We start from the raw sequence: 9,643 nt of genomic DNA on the forward strand, positions 1-9,643 counted from the left end.
GAATTACAATTAGAAATGACTGGTAACTTTAGAAATAAATAGAGCAAAAATTAAATAACAGTGGTTTGCCTCTCTGTTTTCCAGTCTGATCCTTCTGCTTTCCAGATACAACCTCCTGGGTACCTGCACAGCCAAAGACTGTGAGACCTGAGACCTCAGCACAAAGAGTAATGCTGAAATCAGGAATAAGAGATCTGCAACCAGGAGAAATCACACTTTAAATTCAGAACTACTGTATTATAGTGCTGATTAATTACAAGTTTAGGGACAAGCAGTTAAAATGAGGTATTGAAAGTTTTCCAATCAAGTTATTTTGCCATTAGTTCAGTTTTATCCCCTCACTCTTGTAGACAAATATTAAATCACCATTAAGCCAGGTGGAAGGTCCAGGACTTCACCATGGTTGGTGCCGTGATAACATAACCATAGCCATTTTCAAACTCTACATCAGGGATTCTCCAAGATTTTATGTTACAAAACCATTTTAGAATATAGTTCTATTTCTAGAAAAATATGCACTTATATGCAGAAGCACACATTTATATAATCCCTGGAAGTCACACATATTTTTCTGAAGACCATCCATGTCTTCTTGAATTACAAAACAAGAATTTCTGCCCTAAGCTTTTGAACACAATCTCTTATCTTCCTTTGTTTATCTCATTAACTGGTGATGGCATTTATTTATATGTCTTGCTCTTATTTTCTTCAACTCAACATATTGAGAAAATACAATATACTTGGCACTGCTAATTAATGGCATAGTAATTAAAATAAAGTAAGAAGACCAACACTTCACATTGAGATTATCAGAAACTTGTGGGAGAGAGAGCCAAAAATGTTCCCAGAGTAGATTCTCTTAGCGCCTAGCCCAGTTCCTCTGGCCTTCATTTACCAGTTAAGAGAGCTCTACTCCCAACCATTATGGGTGTCGCCTCTAATAGCTAACACCTTCTTAGAAGGCTTGCTCTTGGGTAAGTCAAGTCACCTGCCCTGAGTTGCCTGTACATTTTATCTTCTACTGATTCTTCCTTTTTCTTGGCAGGATGGCTGCTAGCTAATGGCAGATTCAGGCAACTAAGACTAAGCTTCTCTGGTGGGAGCGTTGGGGGGAGGGGAGGCATCAGGATAAACTCTCCAGTTCAATCTATGTTCCAGAGTTCTCATAGGATGAGGCTGAGAACAAAACACTACCTGAACCTACAGTCTTGCTTAACTTCTTACCCTTCCATTTCGTGTTGTCCTTACTCAACACAAAGTAATTCCAGTGCTGTGAAATCAATACTAGTACTACTTCCACTAATAGATAAGCGATTTAAACTACTTAATGCATGCCAGGCATTTATCTTAATTAAGGATAATTTAATTAGAGAAATTAAGATAATTTCTTAATTAGATAATTTAAGTTTTCTAAGTTTGAAATATTTATTCTGATAAAAAAATTTGTAATAATTACCACTTACTGAGTTCCTACGATGTGATTAGCTCAGTTAACCTGCACTTCAACTGAATATGGGAGTTATTATTGTTTTCCCCATTTCACAGATTAAGAATATAGTGCACAGTGACTTTAAGTAACTGCTCAAAATGATAGTTCATAGATACTATTCAGTAAGTTAATGAATCAACCATATCTAGTTTGGAAGTTCTAGAAGAAAACTAAAGCCAATGTAAAAAGTCATGCAGTTCTTTCTTTGTCCCTTTCCTGTCAATAACTTAGAAAATAAAATATTATAGTAAAGGGGCATTTTGAAAAACCCAACCAAAAAGTTAAATTATATAATAGAATTGTCTTAAAATTGTTTCATATGTAATTAAACTTATTTTTAAAGGGTTTCTAATAATGTTACTGTAAAAAACAAGAATAGTTTTTATTTAATATTATGCAGTTACTTAAATAAGTTGTTTAAAGAGAAAACATATCTACTAAATATTACTAAGCAAAAGTAAGTATATCAGAGCATCTAGCCCAGTGACTAGATGGTATGGGTACTGCATGAACATTGTTCAAGCAAATCTGACTTTAGACCCAGAGCTTAGAAAGTAAAAAATCAATCTTGATGAAGTCCTCTTATAAAGGATTGTATTGTTAGAAGAAATAATTTATAGGTTTTAGAATTTAGTTTAAATGAGTATAAATATATTGGGACAATTTATAATAAGAAAAATGAGAAAATATAAAATGGTAAATTAATTTAACTTCTTTTTATACAAACCAAAGAAAAATAGTAATCTCATATACAAACCAAAGAAAAAGTGATAACAGAGAATCAATTGAAAACCATACTGTAACTATTTTATAAGAAAGATAACAAAAATTCTGTTTAATGTATAAACTATTGAAAAGCATATATATTGTATATATGTGAAAACAATTTTATTACATAATTTAAAATTACCTTATATGCACGAATATGAAGGTTAAATGAAGAAATACCTACTTAAATATATTCCATCAAGTAAATATTTAGATGCAGGTAAACGTTTAATCAATGGAGGCAGTTTTCATTCAACATGGTGTTATTCTCACTACCCTGTACACTAGGTATACTTCATTATATGTTTGTATTTGGCCCCCTAAAATTTAAGAAATGGGAGAAAATAAACCAAGAAGGAAAAACAGTAAAGAACTCAGAGTGGTATAAAGTATAGAAGAGATTTTAATTTTTTGCCGTGCAGAAAAAGAGGCAGAATAAAAGAATATTATGAAATTTCACCTAAATTTCACAACTGTCAGTACCTTTAAACCAAAATTATCATCGCTGATCTTTTAAATGTGGCAGAGGCAATCAATTTCTTCAGCACAAGAAAAAGACAATTTTTACTATCAGATAAGAAGGATTCTGCAGACAGGAAATACACAAAAGTACTCACCACCACCTTCAATTATAAAGGAAGCTGAAAAAAGAAAAAAAAATGTTAAGAAACCTATCATAAGTATACCTAAAAGGATCAAGAAATAAAGGAGGCAGCAGTTCCTAAAGGGTAGTAATAGTTTTGTATTTAAAATGAGAGTACAGTCTTTCACTCCATTTTTATGGCAGATGAAGGAATTCTAAGATGAAAGAAGAGACCCAGGTCTGTAAGGAGACAAAAGGGCATATCCTCAGAGCATTGACTTGATATTCTCTGGGAAGGTATAGGGTAGTGAAAATATGTCAAGAGAGGAAGAAAAATAAGTACTGATAGAATATCATTAAAATAAAGTAACAAATGAGTTTAAGATGTACATTCAGTTAATTCAAATGAAAGAGAAAAAGTTAAGGAATGAAGTATTTATATATTAATTCAATGCTGAGAAAGGAAACATACCTGGCGAGTAGTTTTTATGTTCTCAAAACCATATGTTACAAGTAGATAAAAAATCAAGAACACTTTTCTGCTTAAAATTACCTTGACCGATCCCCGCTCCTCAAGATCCAGGTGCAACAGCTATTTCTGCCCACGGATCCTGTCCCAGGGCTTTAATAAACCACCATTTTGCACCAAAAAAAAAAAAAAAAAAAAAAATCACCTCAACCATTTTGATTTCCATCATTTTATGAGTCTTCCTAACACCGAAGCTCTGAAATGGGAGATTTGGTGCCATTGGAAGGTGTACGTAGTCTATCAAACAGACTTTTCCAAATAATAGCAGTGTATCTCTATTCAGAACCTTAATGTTTGCTTATATTTTCTTTTTCCTGTTCTGCAATAACAATTGGTTCTTAAAGTAATTTTTCTTATTGTTTAATTCTGCAAGCTACTTAATATATACCACATTCTAACAAAAAGGAAATCTTACATCTCCTCACTATAGTCAAGAGAACAGCAGCACTGCTTTTGTATGGTGCTGAATTATGATATATTTGTATTGTAAATAGCACATGTATTTTACAGTTTGTGTGCTTTTCACAAAGAAAATTGAGAGAAGTGCATAGATTTTAACAAATATTTGGAAGTTCTATTAACAGAAATTTTTAAAAATCATAAATGGTCTGGCTAATAGGTGTATTTTTATATAACTTAATGAGGGACTATAATCTATTTTGGCACATTTTATATTGAACTGGTAGATGTAAAAAGTTTTAAATATGATGTCAATTATGTCTCAATAACAAGAAGTTTTAAGTATGAATTATGCTGCGTCATGACGAAATGGGCCACTTTGTGTTTGTTTTCCCATACTTTTTGGGATTAATTTGTTAATATAATATTTTTAAATATTTTATGAATACAAGGGTCATTTCAAAATATTCTATTAAGAAATCGTGTGACCTCTTCTTTTTGAATGATATCAATTACTATCTTTTTAGTTTTATTTTATTGGGAAAGACATAATAGCATTGGAACTAGTATTCTAATCCTGAACTACATTATTTTGGACTGCATATTTTGCTTCAGCAACTTCATCTTAAATTTTGTTTTATATACAACTCCATTCATTAATAACTGATATAGGTCTCATGGAATAAAACATTATGTTATTTGAAAATATAGAGTTACAAACTATAGAAATGATCCCTGAAAGTATAGTCTTAAAAAAATCTGTAATGGACCATTAAGGGAGTTACCAGACAGAGACAAACACGTGACCTTGCCAAGCAAGGATTGCAGTAGAGATTTTGTCTTTATCAAATGAATTTAAAGGAACAAGTCACAGTTAAAGGGCATGTGCTATGGTGAGTCATGTGAATTGTGTGATGAATCATAGACCTGTACCCCTGCAACAAATAATACATTATATGTTAATTAAAAAAATAAAAATAAATAAATAAAATTTAAAATAAAATGTAAGAAAGAAAGAAATCACACACACACACACACAAAAAAAAAAAAAAACTTTGAGTGGGAGAGCCTGCCATTGTTACTCCACATTAGGTTGTTGCTGTTTACATTCCTTTGTTGAGCCTACATCTTTATAAGCTTTTTCGCAGGTATATGTTGAACACCTCTATTCATGGTCAAGACAGGATCAGAGGCCATGGATACTGACAACTGATTTGTCTGTTTTCCTCTGTCTTTTTCCATGACTCGTCTTGCCTTATAAATAAAACTGGAAAAACACAAAAACAAGTGTTTTGTGGTTTATCTAAGAATAATACAGAAAATATGGCTGTTATTTTTGGTGAATAAAATCAATTTTGTATAGTTTATTTCAACCTAAATAAAATGTGAATTTTGTTTAAAAAAAGGAAAGAAAATACATAGTTACAAAAATACCATCAACATATCTTTTGCTTTCACTGTTTTTACTACTTTGTAAATATGCATTCTTAACTTTAGTAAGACAATTTTTTATACCATATATTAAATGAAATAACAAATCTACTACACTGATACAATGAACACTTTTGCAACATCTTGTCCTCAATGAAATCTACCTTATTTAAAATACCATCCTGTATGTTGTTCAGAACTCGACATTTTACTGTTTGAATAACTTTTGGAGGAGGTAGATACATGGCATAGCCCTTATGCAGTTATTTTAATCATATTATGATATTAAAATAAATTTTATTGCATCTTATTATGCTACATTAAAAGATGCAAATTATATAGCATCTAATTATGTCTAGGGTCATGTATTTCAGAGCTTGAGACAATTGTCTTCGGGTAGAGTATACATTGCTGGAAGTGTGCGTGCATAAGTATGATCTTTATGTAACTGAAGTGGGATCTTTTAGTATGGCATCAGTTCTTCCCAAAAGTGGGAGAATCTTGGCATTCACATTCTCTTTCACAGTTAACCTGAAGAAGAAATCAGTGCTGAAGTGCCTGGGTGGCTCAGTTGGTTCAGCATCTGCCTTCGACTCAGATCATGATCCCGGGGTCCTGGGATGGAGCCCGTGTTGGGCTCCCAGCTCAGCAGGGAACCTGCTTCTCCCTCTCCCATTCCCCCTGTTTGTACTCTCTCTCTCTCTGTCAGATAAATAAAAAATATAATCTTAAAAAGAAGAAGAAGAAGAAGAAGAAGAAGAAGAAGAAGAAGAGGAAGAAGAAGAGGAAGAAGAAGAAGAAGAAGAAGAAGAAGAAGAAGAAGAAGAAGAAGAAGAAGAAGAAGAAGAAGAAGAAGAAGAAGAAGAAGAAGAAGAAGAAGAAGAAGATCCTATTTCTATTTCCACCACTGATCCCCTTGTTCATTTCCCTCTAGCCACACTGGCTTCCTTTATTACCCTTGATCCCACAAGTTATTTCTCTCTTCTGAATCTTTGGAATTACTCTTTTCTCCACATGAATTATTTTCTCTTGTTTTTGTGAGAGTTAACTAATTTCCTCTCTTGAATTTCACTTCAGTTATCACCTCTCAGATACATCAGCTTGATCACTCATTCAAAAATAACTTCACTCTTCTAACCACTTAGGTCACTACCATGTCTAACTCTTTATTCCCTTCATAGCATTTACCACCAATATGCAAATGTTTAGTTTAACCCTGTACTTAATCTGTGTATTTCTTTTTCTAGTTAGAAGTTCCATAACAAGAGAGCCCTGGCCTGTGTAATTCACAGTTGTATTCTACCACTTAGATCAATAACTAAATCAATATGTACTCGTTAATATCTACAGCAAGAAGAAAATATCTCTTTTTTTTTTTTAAAGATTTTATTTATTTATTTGACAGAGAAAGACACAGCGAGAGAGGGAACACAAACGGGGAGTGGGAGAGGGAGAAGCAGACTCCCTGCCGAGCAGGGAGCCCGATGCGGGACTCGATCCCGGGACTCCAGGATCATGACCTGAGCCGAAGGCAGTCACTTAACCAACTGAGCCACCCAGGCGCCCCGAAAATATCTCTTGAAAGACAAAAGTTTAGAAATAATTGATCTTATTTTAATTGCTCTAAGTAATTTAGTTTTATGACTCAAAGTAAATACCATATAAGGACTAGACTTATACTTAATAGTTTATTTAATATTACTATTATTATTCAATTTTATAAGAAAGCATGTGACAGGAAATTTAGTTGCAATTATTATATTTTAAAACTCAATTTTAGAAGATACTAAAATAAAGCTATAATCTTTGAGAATTACATACATAGTCTGCATTTTGCAACTGGACATCCCCAAAAATATAATAACTGATAACACTATAGATATTCATCATTAAGAGATGACTAATATAGCAAATTCTATGATTTCTTCTATGATGAAGAAATACATGTACATTAAATTGAAATAAGGATATCTTTTATTTTATACACTTCACTTTTCTAAAATTGAGCCATCCAGAAGGACACATTTACCAAAATGTATCTAGATTATCAAGTTTTTCTTTGTTAGCTGTGGTCTCTGTAGAGATAGTTGCCCATCTTATATATTTGTGCCTAATGTAAGTTTTAAATACCTATGTAAGAATGTGTTTGACATGATTAGTTTGTATCTGTCTCACTAAATTTTAAAACTATAAACTGTAAAATACTTGGAGAATTTAATAGGTCGGACGTAGTCTGCTTCTTATTTGAAGGGAAGAGGAATGTCTTGTTTTGGCTGAAAAATGGCAGCCTTTAATGAATTAATTGCTTCAAAAGTCCTAGTTAAATTATTTTGCAACCAAATTCAGTGCTGCAAAAAGCTGCCTTACATGCATCATGACCTCTAGTTTTTATCTGATAAATTATGTTCCATCCAAACTTAGTGTCAGCAGTTATTTATTGTCCTGGTTACAAATTGGCTGTTATGCAACTGAATTAATTTTGATCAGAGACGTTTCCCATTTGTGCTATCATACAACTGGATGTTTTATAAAATCTGTACTTTCTTTTAAAAGAGCATGCTATTTAGAAGTTACACTTTTAGTATCTGAACCAAATTGAGTTCTTCCAATAAAAAAAAGAAAATTAGAGAATGGAAATGATAACCGCTTAAATCACTAAATGTCCCAAATATTTAAAACATTTTTAAAAAATAATGATGGAAGAGAAAGTGTACCCTAGATTTATTCAAGATTTTGGGGCACCTGGGTGGCTCAGTCTTTGGGCATCTGCCTTTGGCTCGGGTCATCATCCCGGGGTCCTGGGGTCGAGCCCCGCATCGGGCTCCCTGCTCGGCAGAGAGCCTGCTTCTCCCTCTCCCTCTGCCCCTGCCTGTGTTCCCTCTGTTGCTGTCTCTCTCTCTGTCAAATAAATAAAAATAAAATCTTAAAAAAAAAAAGATTTTGAAGACCTGCCCATACAGATTTGGTGTAGTCAGAATTTAGATGTATGCTTCTTTTAACTATTGACTATTGATTACTAAGAGTTATCCATGGGCCAGAAACTTGAAGGAGGATAAAAATCTTTCAATAAATGTATCAAGTCAACACAACTTGTGTGACATGATAATCTATGAACATAATATAAAAAGTAAAATATACAGTTACCTTAATTAGCATGATAATAGGCTGAAGATTTTGAGATAATTCCTGAGACTAATGGGAAAATAAATAATTACTGTGGAACTCAAAGTACAGAGCCTTGTGGTCAAGCCTGATATGCAGAGCAGTTCTTTAAAGGAAGCACATATATCCGGATGTTTAGGCTTGCGTTCGAATCCTTGCTATTTTATTTTCCAATATAATGACTTTCAAAAACTACCTCACTTGAAGGGACTTTATTTGTTCAGAGAGGATATTGCCTTATCTCAGGAGTTGTTAGAAGCTATGAATGATGTGGTATGACACAAGACTGTGTGAGAGTATGATCCCTTTCTTCACACCATTCTCTTCATTTCTTGCAAAATGAAATATGACAACCAATGGCCCATTACCAGTCAAAAACAATAGTAGGTGTGAATAAAAATAAGTGTTTTTGTTTTTAAGCAAATATTTTGGAAGGATTCTATCATTTAAAAAAAAAAAAAAAGGATTCAACTAGAAATTTCTTGGATCTGAGTCCTGACTCAACCCCTTCTATTTCTGCATTGCTACCACAGTCATTTATTCAGTCTAAACTTGCTTTCTTGACTACATAATTAGGGAGAATACCTCATATGCTCATTATTTAAATTAAATGAGGTAGTGACTCAATATTTTATAAATTATGTAGCAATAATAAACAATATAGTAATCTCAATTATTATCACTATTATAAAATTGTGCATGATTTCCACAGTCAACAATATTCTAAGGGTTGTGTAATAACAGCTTTAAAAGATCATTTTCCATTGAATTTTATCTTATAAATTTTGGAACAACTAATTCATAAGGAAACTATGAGTTGTTTGGAGGAGATACTAGGAGAGAAATACTTTGCTTTCTCCTACAAATATACTGGTTTTGATCGAAACATTCACAGAATTATTTGTAGAATATGAGGTTGAAGAAAAATGGCATCAAAGCACATAATATCAATGTGAAATGAAAACATAGTTTAAGATATCCTGAACAAGCCAATAATGAAATAACTATGAAGATACTATGGCTTTTTGTAATACATTTGTCATTACAATGATGTAAAATTGTTTTATTCTAATACAAAAATAGAGAGAAACCTAGAGAACAAAATTATATACTGAGTGTTTATGATAGAAGAAAAATCACTACAAAATACATTGAATAGCACTTGTGAATATTGCCAAATTCATAAGAAAATGGCATACAATTGCTTTGATGATTTATTTATTTATTTATTTATTTATTTATTGCTAAGCAAAACACTTTTTCTTCTTTTAATTTGTAATTC

General features: G+C 32.4%; 1 pseudogene; it reads right to left on the reverse strand.

Moving 5' to 3' along the window:
* Positions 1-4,416: 4,416 nt before the first annotated feature.
* LOC118022593 lies at positions 4,417-4,519 on the reverse strand (annotated as a pseudogene).
* Between the last annotated feature and the right edge of the window lie 5,124 nt (positions 4,520-9,643).

The sequence above is a fragment of the Mirounga leonina genome, unplaced genomic scaffold (assembly GCF_011800145.1).
Source record: "Mirounga leonina isolate KUSES-001 unplaced genomic scaffold, KU_Mleo_1.0 Mir_176, whole genome shotgun sequence".
Taxonomy (NCBI): domain Eukaryota; kingdom Metazoa; phylum Chordata; class Mammalia; order Carnivora; family Phocidae; genus Mirounga; species Mirounga leonina.